The following is a 19030-nucleotide window of genomic DNA, read 5'->3' on the forward strand; positions in this document are numbered from 1 at the left end:
CGTATGAACTTACAGAGAATAAATGCTGTCTGACAGAAATAAAACATACCGCAGTATGCTGTCAGGCTACAGCACATCTCCATAACAACACACGTATGTCGTACAGCCATGAAAGCAGCTGGTGATTACATCACTTCCCTCTCTCCCTCCTGTCCTTCGGGAGGTGAAAACCAGAGAAGAAGAACAAACGAACCTGCTGCTGATTAACTGCTCAGTTTCATGTCAACTCACTGGTTCGTTCTCAGCTTTTCTTCTCCATTACATAATTCCAGTATGTCCTCCAGCAGTAGGTGCTCGTACTAGTGTTTTTCAGACACATGACCTTTCACTAATCATCCTAAAGTCAGACAGACATTCTTCCTGTAATCTGATTTAATAATAAATGTAAAAATGCGATGCAGAGGGATGTCTGTTTTGCTGCTTTAAGGAATGTTAGCATGGAATTAGTATCCTTATCTGATAATGATGAAACAGCATTTGACTTTGTGACCCTGCTGTGGTGAATCAGTTGCTTTGTGTCCTGGTCATGGTTGGTATCAAACGTTTCAACTATCTCTACACTTTAGCCAAAGCCGGTAAAATGCGACTGCAGAAATAATGTGGTATTTTGTATGTGGCTGCAGAGGCGGTTTCTTTCTTCTTCTCTGCCTCAATAGGGAGGTCAGAGGTCACAGTCAGGTACAGACTAGCGTCACTGGAGCTGGGCCTCGTTTCATCATGACTGACCTTAAGGTCCTGACACACCGAGCCGACGGTCTGCCGTCAGACAGTTCGGGGCCGTCTGTGAGCGTACGTCGGCCTTGTTTTCCCGTGACAGGATTTTTCGGCCGATTCAGCGCTCACTGATTGGCTGTTCAGCTTAAATGAATCAGTGCACGAGAAGAGAAACGAAAGCGAGGAAAGTAAGCCAACGAGTAAAGTCCAGAGGAAAAACACTGATAGCTCTTCTCATTTTTCATCTTCATCTCATCTGATCGTTCCAACACACGGATATTTTCACAACAACATGAACATCTGGAATGAAGCTAAGCGGTGAGTGAGAGTGGTGTGAAAATGGTGGACAAACGCTGCTTTGTTTCATGTACGTATCATAACAACGGCTTGTATATCCGCCGTCCTCGGTTTTCCTGTTTCCCTTTCTGAATGATGAATACAGACTACCGCCACCTGCTGGTGTGGAGAGTTATTTCCTCTCACACAAGCGCAGAACGTACGTGCTAGTTGGCTGTCGGCTGTCGTCTTTGCGGTGTGTTCAAGTGCAACTTTTTGGCCGAGACAAAGGCTACGTGAGGCGACTCAACGGTTGGCCTTCGTCGCTGCTAGTTCTCTGATGTCGGCTTGGTGTGTCCCCAGCTTTAGAAGTGATCGTAGATTATCTTCCTACCAACTCGTATAAGGCTAAGTGCATCTTAGAAGCTCCAGATTCTGCTGGAGGAACCAAAAAACTACAAAGTTTTTATTGTTTTATGGCCTGGAGGCATCATGTTTTTCGGGTTGTCCGTCCGATCCATTCTCGTGAACACAATATCTCACGAACGCCTGGAGGGGATTTCTTCAGATTTGGCACAAACATCCATTTGGACTCAAGGATGAACTGATTAGGGCTGTGGATTGGCAAGAATCTGGCGATACGATACGTATCATGATACAGGGGTAATGATTCAAGATATTGCGATACTGTAAGCAAGGCAATTTTTTTCAATCTAATTTTAAGGAAAACCACCATAGTATATACACCACACACCAGAAATACACCATTCTAGAACAGGCAAAAATAACTAATAATTTGTACTGCATGCAAAAAACTGCATGGTTTTTACCACAACTGCATGGGATGCATGGGTACCCATACAACTCATTTTCATTCACATACTTTGAGGTCAGAGGTCAAGGCACCCCTTTCAAAATGGCAATGACAGTTTTTCCTCTCCAAAATTTAGCGCAAGTTTGGAGCGTTATTTAGCCTCCTTGCAACGAGCTCGTATGACATGGTTGGTACCGATGAATTCATCAAGTTGTTCTAGTTTCCCATGACACCGGTAACTTCACTCTAGCTTGAAAACTGAGCCTGCTACAACCTCCGAAAGATCGAATAGTGGCCGGGCCCGACGTTGGATTTTTAAGAGGTTAATTAAAAATCGATAGTGTTTTGGAGAATCGATTCAGTATCACAACACATAATATCGTGATGCTCATGTGTATTGATATTTTCTTACCAGAGCTGATTAGAATTTGGTGGTCAAATGTCAAAGGTCGCTGTGAACTCACAAAACACCCCAAAAAATTTGTTATTTCAGGTTTAGGGTTTGGAAAGGCTCGTTGTCATTATGGATGCACCGATACCCGATACCAGTATCGGGTCCGATACTGTGCTCATGTACTCGTACTCACAAAACGGCTCCAATACAACTGCTGCGATACCACTTTACGGCAGTGTGACATTAACCTTTCGTCACCATCTTTTGGGTCCTCACGCTCCACCTCTCCGGCGGTTCAGGCGAGACGGGCCGGTGGTGCGTCCGACCCCGCTGGGCCGGCATCCCACCTCAGCCAGCGCGCACCGGCCCTCACTTTCAATGCGCCACGGGGTTTTGCTTACACTCTCTGACTCGCGCGTGCGTTAGACTCCTTGGTCCGTGTTGCAAGACGGGTCGGGTGGGTTGCCGACATCGCCGCAGACCCCTGGCGCCTTTTACGTGGGCCGAGCCCCGCCCGCGTGGGGAGAGAGGGTGCAGCGAGCCCTTTGTCCCCGGTGCGTCGAGGTCCGGGTGGGGAGCGCTGTAAAGCTGCGGCCGCGAGCCACCTTCACCCCGAGCCTTTCCAAGCCGACCTAGCTGCCGACCAAGCCTGCCGTGTGTCGCTCACACCCTCCAGCTGGCTGTCAATGAGGGTCTTTTGGCACAGAGAAGTACTCGTATCGGTACTCGGTATCGGCGAGTACCCAAATGTAAGTACTTGTATCCGGTCTGAAAAAAAGTAGTATCAGTCCATCCCTAGTTGTCACGGTTAAAAAGAAACGTTGATTGTCGATAAAATACAAGAAGTAATCTGCGGTCTCCTGTGTTACAGTCAAGTGAATTGTTGACCCCATCTATCTACCCCCAACATCCTAAATATGAAGCTCTTGTCAACCACACAAGGACACATACTGATGTATTACTCAGTATATCAGAGCGAATAGGGATCTATAGAAGACGTCAGATACATGGGACCAATACAAATCAGCATGCAGGCACACAGACACTAACGGACAAAGTATATTCTGCATCTGCTGTATTTCATAAAGAAGATTTTTGACACATTTTTGTAACAAAGGCTCTTTGAACAGGACTCAACACATGCATTATTATGTTGAATTAAAACACAAAAATAAGCCCCTTTTTCTCTGTGGGACAGCAGTACAAAGATATGATTACTGAAGAAGAGCTTTGATATATTTTCTCCCCCCGAGCCAGATTCCCCAAAGTGTTCTTCAAAATAAGATCATCTCTTTGTTCTATCGACTTTGCAGACTTGATTTTAGGAGTAAGGACCTTCAGGAGACGAGATATCAGCCAGTCTTTTAAACCGCAGGAGGCAGAAAACATGAATCACCTTTTTCATTATTTGTCATTTTGTCGACATGAGTTTTATACATGCTCTCTCTTCTCTTCTCTTTCTTCTCTCCTCTCTGGTCCTTGTTCTGTCATCATGCAACGTCAAGGAGAGAATTTGTGAACATGTACTGAAGTAGGAAACAGGAAGGTAAGAGCAAGTGATCAAAGAAACAGGAAGTAAGTATTGGCAGGGAGGACAAGATCCTGTTCTCCTTTGGAAAGAGTGGTCGGCACTTTTTAGGAACGGCAATGTCAGACTGAGATATCAACAACTATTAGATGGATGTTGTACAGACATTCATGGTACCTTTAAGGCTTTGGTCATCCTCTGACCTTTCTTCTAGTGCCACCATTTTGAGTTTTACCCAGTGGGCTTCCTCCAGGTCTGAGAAGTGAAGCCAACGCTGAAGTGCCTTAAAAATGCATTCTCTCTACCAGCCAGCAGGGGGCGACTCCTCTGGTTGCTAAAAGAAGTCTGATTGTATAGAAGTCTGAGAAAATGAGCCTACTTCTCTCTTGATTTATTCCCTCAGTAAACATTGTAAACATGAGTTTATGGTCTCAATCTCTAGTTTCAAGTCTTCTTCAATACAGCATGATGTTCATTTAGTAAATTATGGTCCCATTTAGATTCACGTAGACCATAAAGCAGGGGATGCTTTAGGGCGGGGCGACCTTGTGATTACCACGGCGTTGTCCGGTCTGGGATTTGTCCGTGTTTTTGTCTTACAATTTTAACCCTTTCACAGTGTGTTTTCACTTCATGAAAGTTAATTATAACCTTTTTGGTCGCCTTAAATTGTCTTAGTCAGTGTTCGGTTGTACTTAGAGCCATCCTCTCGGGTCACTTCTGGTTGCAAAACACCGAGATGGCGACGACCAAAATGCCGAACTCAAGGTTTCAAAATGGCAGTCCTCAAACCAACAGGTGACGTCACGGTGTCTACGTCCACTTCTTATATACCAAGTACAACCGAGTACAAACCAAGTTATGGTTTGGACTGAACAGCCCAACTGCACGAAAAGGCGCGTGAATGACACAATTATGCGCAAAGCAAAAGCATGCAATAACACCGTACTTTTAACCAGGAAACCCGTGTTAGAGGCTGTTGTTGACCAGTGTTTGGTTTTGTACGTTACGTTAGTGACTTTTGTCACGTTTTTTGTTGACATTTGTGACGTGTTTTCCTTAGTTGTTTCTGTACATATTTTACTTAGTTTAGGTACTTATTTTAAGCCCAACCATGACATTTTCCCTTACCCTAACTGAGTGGTTTTCCTGCCTGAACCTAAGTTAGTGGTTTTCTTGCCTGCAGACATTTGTGTGTTGTACAAATGACACACAAAAATGCTAAAATGCGTACTCATGACATGCAGAAAGTCTGTGTATTGCCATAAAATCGTATATGGATATTGAAAACCCCAGGAGGATGTGGGACCTAAAAGCTCTTGATCCCATTCTCGTCACCAGCTAGCTATTTTGAGTGAAATATGTCAACAACAATTGAATGGTTTAACAAGAACCGAGCTGTTCTCATACACTGTTCGTACAATAAAAAATAACACTAGATTTTCATAAGATATCATACGAACCTCTGTATGAGGATATGTCGCATGAACTTTGGTGGAGACATTTATGTTCCCTTCAAGATGAAATATAGTATAAAGTTTAGTGATCCCTTCATTAGCACCATCATCAGGTCAAAATTTGTCATTTGTTCGATGCTTTGTTTTATGACCAAATACCTGCAAAACTAATGACATCCCCATCAGCCTCAGATGTTCTGTATTATACCCCCTGCGACAACATAGTCGAGGTATATAGTGGTCCGTGTGTCCGTCCTTCCATCTGTCCTTCCGTCCGGCCTTCCTTCCGTCTGTCTGTCCTTCCGTCCTTCCGTCCTTCCTTACGTCCACCTTCCGTCCGTTCGCGTGTCACACTTTTGTTTCTGCAGCAGAACTCGAAAACTACTTAACTTAAGAACTTCAAATTTGGTCTGATGGTTGACAGTTTGGTCTAGTTGAGCCTTTTGGGGGTTAGAAGTCCAGGGTGCCCAACATTTTTTTAATTTTTACTAAAGGGCAAAACCGTTGGCCCTACTTTAGCAGCGGTCAAGCAGTGAGTGGGGGTATGTGAGCCATGCTCACTTTTGCCTTTTTTTTAAAGCTAATTAGCAAATGTTAGCATGCTAACACACTAAACTACAATGGCAACCATCCAGTGGTGGAAGAAGTACTCAGATCTTGTATTGAAGTAAAAGTAACAGTACCACAGTGCAGAAATAGTCTGTTACAAGCAAAAGTCCAGTATTTAACATTTTACATAAATAAAAGTACAACAGTATTGGAATCAAAAAGTAAAAGTACACACTATGCATAATAATGTATTATTATTATTATTATTATTATTTTCTTTATCTTTATCTATAATAATACATAATTTTTTGGTGACTGTTTTTGTATTAATAATAATAAATACATGTACACATATACATGTTAAATACATGTAGTGGGTTAAAAAAGTACAGTATGTGTCTCTGACATGAAGGGGAAGTAGAAGTAATAAAGTAGCAGAAAATTAAAATACTCAAGTAAAGAAGCACCTCAAAATTGTACTTAAGTATGTGTAAGTGTACTCAAGGTTTTTTGTGTGCTGAAGTTCTTTGGTTTAAACTACACCCCAAACAAGTATTATCTAAGAGTGTCTGACGTCATCACAGACTAACCCTTAATACAGTTTCCTCTTCCAGCAGGAAGTCATTGAATCCTTGCTGTGTACTCGCCGCCGCCGTCGCAGCAAAGCAGCGAGTATAAAATAAGAGAGGAGGATGTTTTGAGGAGGGTGGAAGCTGTCGGACAGCGATGGTGGTGATGAGCATGATGATGATGATGATGATGGGTGTGGATGTGAACATCCTGTTTAGAGAGGAGAAAGAGAGAGACTTGTTATCGATATCCTCGCTGGAATCTTGTTTCCTCTGTCGGCGTTGGCATTTCCTCTTCTCCTTTTCCCAAAATCCTCTGGGAAACAAACGGGGAGAGAGAAAGGGACCCCAAAGGATGATGGGAAGGCATACAGTAAAATGTGGTGATATTTTAGTGAGAGAAGCTGGGAGAGGTAGAGGAGGAGAGAGACATAAGAATAACTGAACGTGTCGTGACTGAACGCTGAACTGAACCCTGTTGGTCAGGGTTACAAAGAATGAAATGATGCGACCAGCCATGGGACACTTTTACCGTTTCACTTTGATTTTCTCGCTAAAATCTCTCTAAACATTTTCCTCTTTGATGTCCAGCCACCATGACTGAGACGAGAGAAGAGAGGAGTTGGAAAAAATGTTTAATACTCTCACCATGAGTCGCCTTCAGTTGTTAGCATTAGCCTGAGAGGCTACATGCAGTAGCCTACCTCCCCAAAGAAAAACATGTATTTATTTTTTACACTTGAATTAATCAAAGTAGATTGTTGTAAAGATGCAGACACGGCATTTCATCTCATTCAAGGAAACTTATCATGATTTGTGAGTAGGGTTAGTGCACTGAAGCCAACTTAATTCTATTTTCTTAAAAACTAGATTGATTAAAAGTGCTTTATAGGATATCCAGAGCAATAATGTAGCAGCAAACAACTATTGTCTATGTAAAGATATAGAGGAGTGATGTCTACCTGAGCAGAGAATGAAGTCACTACGTATGTGTTCTAATCAGAGCTTCTCTGTGCTTTATTGACATTGCCGGGCCGGCCGTGCGTGCCTTTTAGTGCATCCCCGACCGACGGCGCCGTTGTGGAAGCGTAGCGCCCTTCCTCCGGTTCCCCCCGAGGTTTACACCATTAGCTCTGTTAGCACTGTAAGAATCGTCAGCCATGAGACGCCAGCTCAGCCGTCGCCATGTTGAGAGCCGTGTAGAGACAATAAAATTGCTCTCAATCACACATGTAGCACCTTTTAAGTGCCTTAACTTAAGGCCTTGAATCCCATGTGACATAAATGCAGCATTAGACCACCAGGTAAAGCTATCGTATTACCCAGTTCGTAGCAGCTTGCTAAGTGGTGGTTAAACACATTTAACTAAAGGGAATACATTAGGGATGCACCCAATGTGAAATTCTGGGCCGACACCGAAACAATGTTTAAAATAACAATTCGCCCTATAGTCGATACCGATGTTTTTATTTATTTTGTTTTTGCTGAAACAAACACCTCTTCATTATGAAAAATAACTGAGCTGTTTTAAAGTCATTCAGCATTCCACTTACACCGTCTTTGAATGAGCACAAATTCAGTCATACAAATATATGAAACGACCTTTAATATAATCTTCTTTCAAATGAAAACGATTATTATTATTTTTTAATAACTGCTTCAAAAGCTTTTTTAGTGCTATACAACTACCTACTCAATGAGAAGAATGTTTCAGTTCTTACACAGCCTAACATAAGGGTTTTGTGATACATAAATGAAATGTAAAAGTGTTTAGAAACACAAGCAGTGTTTCTCACACATAGACTTTACTTGGGCGGACCGCACATATATTAACGGCCGAGTATATTTTGCCGACCCATTTTAGCATTTCTGTTTTTCATCCGTCCAAGAGAACGACGCGGACGCTAACTAATGGACTCCACTCTGCTGGTGCTGCCTCAGCTCTCCAGGCTGGACGGAGTCCACAAGGCCAATATCGCCCTATACCGATGTTCCTCCGATAAATCGGTGCATCATTAGAATTAGGGATGCTCATTTTGAAAAATTTTCTTAACCGATAACTGACCCTCATTAACCGATTATTAACCGTTAACCGACAACATTTGTGCCTCGCATGCAGCGGTGTACCAGCTGTAGGAGCACAACAGATATTGGTTGACGGGAGTCTCCAGTTCAGCGTCCGGGAGCGTTAACTTAGCAGCTACGATGCTGCGTGTAGTGTCGCGGACATGCAGTAAAAGTCTCCACCACACATTTAGTTTAGTTTAGCAGGTTGTCAGCTGTGTGTCTGCCCGGCGGAACTTTAGCGAGTGGCCAACAAACAGTGTGTGTATTTGTGCTACGTTAGCAGCTCTAGCATTGCCGGAGGCTTCGTGCTTTCCGCCGCCGCACACGTAGTCTGTGTAACTTTAGCGAGTTTCCAACAGACCGTGTGTGTGTGTTGGTGGTGAGTGTGAGGTTGTTGGTGGCGTTCTAGCTGTGAACGTAAGTGTAGCAGTGTGTGTACAGTTTATTTGTCGGTGAATAAATGCTACTAAACTACAACTCCTCCGCTCCGCTCAAGCGAGTCACAGAACCGGAGCCGACTTCCTGTATCCTGCATCTCCGGCTCCACCTCTTAAGGTGGGCTGTTACGGTGGACCAGCTTTTCTCCTTAAAGAGACGAGCCGCTCCTCTGAGCCGCTCAGCTTTTGAATTAATTATTAATATTTCTTTTAACCGTTTTAACCGATAGCGTTAACGGTTAAAATGCTTAATGTCGGTTAATGGTTAAACGGTTAATTATGGACATCCCTACTTAGAATACAGCTGTACATCTTGACTATGTCTGCTCCAATAAGCTACCGTACATCTGTTTTCCCCCTCTAAGGCCAACACTGTTAAGATACTTTGCTTTGCTTTACTTTGTCAAAGTTCCTTTGTAATGAACTTTGCCCTTTTAAAAAAGCCAAATCCTTTATTCTTAGAATTGACATACTTATGTCTAATTGGGTCACATAGTATCAGACATTATATCCTGTCAAAAACACTCAGGTATCTGTTGATCTGTTCCTTCCCCTATGTCATGCAGTCATATGACGTTAACTCACCCTATCCGACAGTAATTTAGATGCCACTAACTCCTTATCTCATAGCTACTTTATGACTGACTATCTACTGATAAAGAAGAACTCTGTGACATATCCAGGCATGTCTGTCTGCAGAAAAAACATGAATGAGTAATGCTCTTCATCTGCAACTAATCAGATATTACTTGTGCACACTGAGCCATAAGCCATAAAATGATATCACAAGGCTTTTTATTAGCCAAATAAAGAATGACTCGGCATGAAATGTGTTGAGAGAACATGAAGAGAGAGTAAACACCGTTCTGGGCTACTGGCTCTGTATTTGCACAGTGAGAATGTTTTTGTACATGCTTGATAGTGCGTTACAGTACTGGGCTGGATGCTCAGTCACGTAACAGCATGGGAAAAGAGATCCAGGTAACTTTATAGCCAACAACGCCACATTAACCACTGCCTCAGGTGTGTGGTGCTACTATATATATATCTGTTTGTGCAACAATAATGGTTTGATTCACACGTCAAGTCCGGAGCTGAGAACGTAAATGTCTGTTTTTACGCGTAAGGCTGCATCTAATCAAGTTTTGACGAGCTTGTAAGTCATTTAGTAGTTAGTTAGTTAGTAGTTATTAGCTCCGGTGAAGGAGTCGTCTGAACAATTTGTGTACTTTAGTTTATAATTTCCATTTTCCTCGCTTATAAACATCCCAGTTTGAACTCTCAGTTTTATGTAACTGTAACATCACAGTCAATGTTTTCCTCACTCTTTACTCCAGTTTTACAGTTTTCTATTGTTAGCAACAAAACACAGTGTAGTAAGAAGGATGAATTAACCCTCTGAGACCCACTATAGACCTGTTTTTGTGTTTTTTAGGGGGGTCCAGGGGGTCTTTAGGGGGAGATAGCAGGTCAGCAGTAGATGTCACATAGAAGTGGTGTACATCATCTGAAAGCTGGAACCTGAAGATTAATCTGAGATGCACAGCTCAGCACTGTGTGTTGTTCTGGTCATGAAACAGAAATTATGGGTGTAAGAAAATACAGTGTTGTGTAAACTACTCAGAAACGCAGGACTTTTACTTGTAGTGGAGTACTTCCACAGTGTGGTATCAATACTTTTACTTCAGTAAAGGATCTAAATACTGTCCAGTGATAAACAGGAAGTACAGCTGCTTTGTTGTGTACAAAGTTGAAGGATTATTGTCACATAGCTGAACTCAAGGTTGTTGTTCTTTATTCAGATTAAATATAAAACAAAGGTGGATAACTACCAGTAGTGTTATTTATTATCCTGTGGATCTATTCTCTGCTCTAGCATGTGTTTTAATGAATGAGTCATTCTGTCTTGGAGTACACAGTGTAGACTGTAGGTGGCGTTGTAGTCAATGAAGTGCTGTCCTGACATGGACAGTGTGTGTGTGTGTGTGTGTGTGTGTGTGTGTGTGTGTGTGTGTGTGTGTGTGTGTGTGTGTGTGTGTGTGTGTGTGTGTGTGTGTGTGTGTGTGTGTGTGTGTGTGTGTGTGTGTGTGTGTGTGTGTGTGTGTGTGTGTGTGTGTGTGTGTGTGTGTGTGTGTGTGTGTGTGTGTGTGTGTGTGTGTGTGTGTTGGCTGTTCATCATCCATCCTGTTTTTAAGCAGACAGTCAGGAGTCAGCACACAAAGCTTGAGGACACCAGATACACAGTCATGTAATGTCACTCGTGACCTTTGACCTGGAAATGTGTGGCGGCGTTACAGGAAGAGAGGAGGACCAAAGATTATAAGGAGAAGCCGGAAGACACACACCCACACGCACACAAAACGACCGGCGTGTGATATCCATGAGATCAATAGAAAAGAACAGGCCACGGGGTCAAAGGTCAAGACTAGTTCTACTGTGATAAGCACATTTCTACATTATGCAACAGCAAGATGATTGTTGAAATAAGGCCTGCTGCTCATATCAGTGGTGGAGGAAGTACTCGGATCTTTTATTTCATTACAAGTAGAAGTTTTGCAAATTTTACTTAAAGGGACTATTTGTAACTTTCAGAAATGCTTCTTAACAGCGACACCTGGCCTTGAAATCAACGAAAGTCAGCGTCAAGCTCGCGCTTGCTCGCTCTAAATATACCTGAACGAGCATCGCTCAAAACAGTGAGGCGACACACGTCAACTAAAACCACAATATCACTCTATATTTCAGCTGCTTGGCAGTAATGTTAGCTGACCAGACGAAGGTCTCTCCATGAATCAATGCTGATCCTAGTGTTGGCTTTTCCTGCCTTCCTGCAGCGTGTCTCCCTGCTCTCTCCGCCCGCAGCCGGAGAGAGCAGAGGAGACATCGGCACCCGGTCGGTAACGAGGCAATAACGTTTCTCTCTGCGGAGCCCCGCCACTTCACAAGACACGGGAAACCTCTGTTGGTCTGGAGGAGCTGCAGCAGTTATTTCTGCACAAACGTCCACTGTACATTCACTAGATATTCTTAGAGCTAAACCAACTCTTCTGCAGTGTGTAGTGAGCGAGCGTTCACGTCTAGAGGTGGAGCGAGCTGAGCGAGAACGCGCGCTCTGTCTGAGTGAAGGCGAGCAGGCAGAGGAGGAGAGGCAGCGGCCACAGGCGAACGCGCATATGCGAACGCGCATGTGTCACGACCCGGAACATTTATACACTTACAAAGTTACAAACAGTCCCTTTAAGTAAAAAAAAAAAAAATATTGGCTTAAAGGTCACATATTATGCAAAATGCACTTTTCCATGTCTTTTAAACATCAATATCTGTCCCCAGTGTGTCTACAGGCCACCATAGTATCATAAAAGACCATCCTCTCTCTTTTTCTCCTCCGTTTGTCCGGAAATGGGTGCAGAAATAAAAATTCGCTTTTTTCCTAGTCTTCTGACGTCATTAGGCAGAAATGCAAGCCATATATGGTTTTCCTGTTTCCAGTGAAACAGAACAGCACCCCCCTCACCCCATACCCCGGCTTGGTAACCCCGCCCACGGAGTAGCCGGCTCAGCAAGCTGCATCCGCCATTGTTATTTCGACTGTTTACTAGTAAACATGCTGAAAGGAAAACCCGCTTGTTCTGTTGTTGGCTGCAATACTCCACACAAAAGCTTGCACCATGTATTGTAAACTTTATTTGAGTAGACAGATGACAATATTAATTATTCACAGCATTTGTAATCATCCCACCTGCAGTTATGTTAACATGGTACAGGAGAAAGTCTTCAGCTCTGGTAAACTACAGTAAGCTAAGCTCCGGTGGTCTGTAGTCATGGTAACACAGAGACAGCTACTACTGTAAATAATATACCATTACTCTGATCTTCCATACATTTATCTTTTAGCAGAAATAATGAACTGACTACTGTTTCACATCTTCTATTTTCCACCCTGATGGTCGCTGTGTTTACACACCGTGTCATAGCGGTAGCATGTAGCTAACCCGTTAGCATGTAGCTACATGCTAACGGGTTAGCTACATGCTACCGGGTTAGCTTTGTATCTCCATGTAAACAGAGCCATCTGCCCACAGCTGTCTGCTCTCCTCTGGGATGATTCTGTCGGTCATTTCTCACAGATGGATCTGTAAAGACAGACGTAAAACAGAGTGTATGTTTACGGTTTACAGAGTTGATGCATGAGGTAAACACTGAGTTAACTAACAGAGATATAAACAGCATTATTTACCTGAGAGAAACCGTCAGGAAAACCTGGAGTCTGGACCGCAGATGTTCATCATGTGTCGCCGATTTCTGATCAGATTCCTCCGGTAACGTGCGCTGGGTGAAGTTTCTGGTTTATAAACTTTAAAGTGGTTTATAAACTTTATTCTAGCTGCTATCTCTCCACTCGTCTCTCTCTCTCTCTCTCTCTCTCTAGAGAGAGAGAGAGAGCTTCTCTGGGAGGGAGGGGGAGGGTGACGCTGTTGTTGAGGACGTTTGATTGACAGAAAACGCTGACCAATCAGAGCAGAGTGGGAGGAGACAGAGGCTACAGACACAGAAATCAGCACTTTTGGAAATGGGCTGAAACAGAGGTTATAGAGACATGCTGGAATGCATGATCTGATTGTTTTTTTGAAAAAAAAACTTCAGAGACATGGTTTGGAGGTGTCTGAGACCTATAATAACTAGTTTAAATGGAGTATAATATGTGACCTTTAAATATACCTTTAATTTTCCAGAATTAAAAGTACTCATTTCGGATTAATATATATTATTGAATTATAATTATTAATGTCTTCATCATGGGGGACGGAACCTGCCAAAATAAAAAAAAATAAATGATTGAATAAAAAAATGACTCAATAAATAAATAAATAAATAAATATGTCCTTAAATGTAGTGAAAATAATATTAAAAATAAATGTAGATAAAATGTGACATAAATTGATATTTTTGTTTGTATTTGCTTCTTTATTTATTTATTTTGTATTAATCCCCTTATTTATTTACTCTTCTGTTTAATTTTCCCTTTTATTTATTTATTTATTTATTTGTATACATTTTTGAATTTATTTATTTATTTTTGCATTTATTTTGCATTTATTTATGCATTTTTGCATAGTTCACTTTAATGTTGCAGCTGGTAAAGGTAGAGCTCATTTTAATTAATTAATATACTGCTGGAAAAGCTTGGCAATTCCCCCCTTGGGAATCAATAAAGTCTTGTTGATATAATAATATAATAATGTATTTGTTGATTATAATTTGTATTATTAATCTGAATCTGCAACATTACCAAAATGATCAAATAAATGCAGTGCAGTAAAAAGTACAATATTAACCTCTGAATCGTAGAGCATTAGAAGTAAAGGAGCAGAAAATGGAAATACTCAAGTAAAGTACAAGTACCTCAAAATTATACTTCAGTAAATGTACGTTCCACCACTGGTTCATAAGGTATAAATCTTTATTTTTAGACATTTTCCCCTGGATACAACAGACCATAGTAACTTTTATTATTGTAAATTCTTGTGGTATTTTAATTTTAAATTAATTAAATAAATAAATAAATAAATGAATGCAATGAGGCTGATGACCTGTTATAGAGTGGAAGTTTGTAGTTTATGTAGTAAAAAATAATTTGCTTTAAATTAACATTTACAGCAATTACAGTCATTTTCACACTGGATATCCAAATTTTTTATTATATTTATTATTATTATTATTATTATTATTATTATTATTATTATTATGTGTTTCTGGGTTGATTCAGTTTTCTTTTTTTCGCAATCCTGGACCGCAAAGAAATAATCACATGTACAGAAAAAAATATGCTTTTTCAGTAAACAAGATGTGGTGGTCTTGAGAGGGGAAAGGGTTGAAAACAGGAGAAATGTGGAATGTATTACAAAAAGCCTTCATTGGTTAAATGACTTGGTCATGAGACAATTTAAAGGATGACCCCTGAGTTTAAAACAATGTTTATCCAGTAGATAAAATGCCACACTTTTACTATTAATTATAGATATGTCTCTAACACCGATGCACAGAAAGAATGTATAATAATATTCCCAGGAAATAAAGATATAAATATCAGTCTGAAGTTCACAGCTACATGCATGGTTTCTAGGGGGTGCGAGAACAAGCTGTCATGTTGAATGTTAGGACTCCTTCATCTTTCCTGTCTTATGCTGTCTAATTGTTTTTGTTTAGTCTTCACCCTCTGTGTTACTAACTTATGTTTATTTGTTTATTAAGTCTTCCCCCATGTAACAACTTTTTGGCTTGACCGCAGAGGGCCAGCCCTACAAACGCAAAAGTCTGTCACTGAGTGACTGACTGAGTGACTGACTGAGTGACTGACTGAGTGACTGACTGAGTGACTGACGGAGTGAGTGACTGACTGACTGACTGACTGACTGACTGACTGACTGAGTGATGAAGTTACAGGATTGGTCGGCCGACTGTTGGAGTTTCCTCATTGGCCGTTGCTCTTTCAAAATGAAAAGGCGGAGAACAGTTCTGTGTTTAGGTTTTCAGGGGTCAGCGGCTCAATGTATCATTACATAGTGCTGTTGTTGTGTATGTTCTATTGTTTATGTTCTTTTAAGTTACGTTATGTTGTGCTTCGTATTGTGTTACCGTGCATTCACACCAAGCGCCAAGCAAATTTTCGCCTCGCCTTCCTCCAGAAATAACCCCTGTTGCTGCTTTGTACATGTTGGTGAAGTCCCAGATATGTCAGAAAACCAAACGCCGTCGTGTCTGGGTTCATAACGTCACCCGGCGGCGAGCTGTATTCACATACTGTATCTGTATTCACATACTGTATCTGTATCTATCAGCTACACGTCGTTACTGCCGTTTGAACCCAAAATAAACACACTGTGCTGTGATTTAATTGCAATAATCGGATCAAAATGATGCCGAAACAACGACATTATGATGTTGATTTGTAAAAAGACCGAATTCATGCTTTGTCAGGTCTGTCCACAACACAACAAGCAAACAACTTTTAAAATGCTTGTTTTCTGAATGGAGTTCAGATGGATCAGTGCCAGGCTATGCTAACATTGCAGCTGCTCCATCAATACTCCATCTAGGAATAAATACGGCAGCAACAACCTCAGTGATGACAGCGGGAATATCTCAACGCTGATAAACTTGTATGTACAGTATATATTGTTACACACCACTTATATGATGAATGATTTTCATACACATGCTTATATTAAGATATAAGTGGAAAAAACTGTTCACAAAAACATAATAGACATGACCACTGACTATTTCTGTAACAATTTAGCCACAAATTGACATACTGACCACATACGGTCCAGCCTTCTACTCAGTCTTGTTTATCTCTCCTTGTTACTGTCGTCCACCCTCATTAGATAATCAAGGTCATAGAATCTGAACTCTGTCGGGGTCAAAAGGTCGCAGTGTCATCCGTTCTAGCGGCTGTTGTTTTGGGCCCCACAGATGGAGTGCTGATGAACATTTTCCAGGCTTGTTTCGACACGCACGCAGACACGCACGCACACATGCACGCACACACACACGCACGCACGCACGCACGCACGCACACACACACACACACACACACACACACACACACACACACACACACACACACACAAACACAAACAGTGGCCTCTGCAAAGCTGTTGAAAGGAATCAGAATTACAGGCTGGAATTTCCTGCAGGATTTTGTCTATGTATTGATTAACATGGCAACAAAAAGTCACACTGCAGGGTGCCGAGTACATCATCTGTCATTCCCCCAGATTATTATTATATTAATCCTAAAAATATGCAAAAGTGCCTCAAGTAAATAATGTGTGTGGAATAATAATAATAATAATAATACATTAAATATGACGTTGGAGTTGGAATTATCAGCTGACTCTGCAGCTATTTTGGATACTTTATTTTCCCTCTTTTCAGCTCATTGTTTGGTTTTTGTTTCACTGTCAGTAGCGCAGTTTCTAGCTGCAGGAAGCCGCTGTTTTCAACTTAAAAGTTAGGGGTGGGAAAACAAATCGGTTCACTTATGTATTGCGATTTTTTTTTAGGATTTTGAGAGGTACAAGGACGTTACCGATCTTATTGTTGTAGCCTGAGTATCGTGACGTCATATCCGTTCCGTATCCCTCAACCAAAACAAACCTCAGCGAGCTGAAACGAGAAAGTATAAAGCGTTGGAGGCTCAGCGTGGATACGACCTGCACCCTCACATGTTAAATCCAGCGTGGTAAACACTACACATCCAGTAAAGGATGGAAACACTTTGGGTTTCACACATTGCAGGAAAAGCAGAGCTAGACATCACGGCTAAAGCTGCATGCTAACTATGTGACAGACAGGAAACATTATCGTATCGCGGTAACGTTGCGGGCGAGCCGGCCGTCGCTCTCATCTCCGTGGTCAAATGGGCTGACGCTACACCTGTAGAGCACCCGTATACTGACATTTATGTTCTCTGAAACGGCCCCGATGGAGCTGACCATGGATGGATAAAGAGAACGGAGCTGACGGGAGAGCTAGAGACCACCTTGGAGAAGTTAGAGGAAGTAGACACGTGGGACTACGTCCGCTTTTCAAAATAAGGTGTTAACAAAGGGAAATGTATATACAAAATACATATATGGAAATAAGATTGATGGATTATATTCACCAGAAGTATAAAACATTACATGTCCCTTATAAATTAAAAAGAAAACCCCACTAATCTGTGAGGGAAACGTCTTTATTCTTTGATTTTTGGGTTGCTGGATAATAGATAATTCCTGACAATGACTGATATATTTAGCTTCAGGACATCTCTGACTACATACATGCTGCAAATCAAACAGTTTTACTAGATTAATTTAGATATTTTCCAAAGTAAAAGTCCCTAGTAGTGTATGATTCAACTTTTTCCCATGGTCTAGTGTTAAAAAGGTTAACAAAAATCACAATAAATCATAATATCAAATCGCAATACATATCAAATCGGCACCCAAGTATCGTGATAGTGTTGAATATGGAGATAGGTGTATCGTCCCAGCTCTGCTATTTAATGGCCTGATAACAGCCAAAAAAACTATGAATCCTGCTTTAAAGTAGAATTTGGATGTATATTTGGTCTTGTATTAGTTTGTACTGATGTAATGTGGGATTATGGGTTATGTATTTTGTCTGTTGTGTTTTTTAAACATGGTGTTATCTCTTGGATTTAACTTCCTACAAGCAGATGTCGGAGAAATCCAGCTTTTAAAACAGCTTTAAAAGAACATTTTCATAGTAGATGCACTCACTACTGGTAACATGACTTTTGCTGAAAAGAGGAGAAAAGAAAGAGAGAAATGCTCCTGAAGCAGAGCTCCTCCTCCTCCTCCTCTTCCTCCTTTCTTCTCCTCCAATTAGACCTCTTTCTTTCCCTCCCGGTCTTTTGTTTCTTCCTCTCGTCTGCCGCTCTCCTCTCGCTCCTTTTTATAGAGCTTTTATCCCGTTGTTTTAATCCTCCTGCACTCACATTCCCTCTCTCCCTCCCTCCTTACATCACCTCATCGTCTCGCTCACTTCTTCCCTCCTCTCCTTCATTCTCTTCCTTCCCACCTATCTACTTATTTTCTACCTCCTTATACCTTTCCTCTCCTTCCTTGCCTTCTTTTCCCCACTTCCGTCTACTTTCCTGCCTCCTTCCCTCCTTCTTGCACTCTTTACATTCTTGCTCTCTACTTCCTACTTTAACTCATCGTCTCCTACTTTCCTACTTCCTTCTCCCTTTTTTTTCTTTCTCCTTCTTTCCTTCCCTTTCTTATTCCTCTTATACCTTTCTTGTTTCCTTCTTCCTTCCTTCTCTGCTCCCATACTTCCCTTTCCTTTCCCTCTTATACCTCCTTCTGTCCCTTCTTTTATCCTTTTCTGCTTCCCTACCTCATTCTCTCACTTCATACCTCCTTCTTTTCCATTTCAACTCCTTTTCTTGCTCCCTTCCTTTCCTATCTCCTACTTTACCTTTTCATCTCCTTCTTTACTTCCTTACCCCCTCTTTTTTCTTATATTTCCCTCGTTTCCTTCTTCCTTCCTTCTCTGCTTCCATACTTCCTTTTCCTTTCCCTCTTATACCTCCTTCTCTCCCATATTTTATCCTTGTCTGCTTCCCTACCTATTTTTCTCACTTCCTACATCCTTCCCATATTATCTCCTTTTCTTGTTCTCCTCCTATCTTTCTCTACTTTACCTT

At 41.5% G+C, this 19030-nt stretch overlaps 1 protein-coding gene across 3 annotated transcripts in view; it reads left to right on the plus strand.

Annotated features, from left to right (window-relative positions):
* The window catches only part of arhgap36 (Rho GTPase activating protein 36), a 104692-nt gene that overhangs the window by 21292 nt on the left and 64370 nt on the right, over positions 1-19030 (plus strand). The window lies entirely within an intron of this gene.

Source organism: Sebastes fasciatus, chromosome 22 (genome assembly GCF_043250625.1).
Source record: "Sebastes fasciatus isolate fSebFas1 chromosome 22, fSebFas1.pri, whole genome shotgun sequence".
In the NCBI taxonomy this organism is placed as follows: Eukaryota; Metazoa; Chordata; class Actinopteri; order Perciformes; family Sebastidae; genus Sebastes; species Sebastes fasciatus.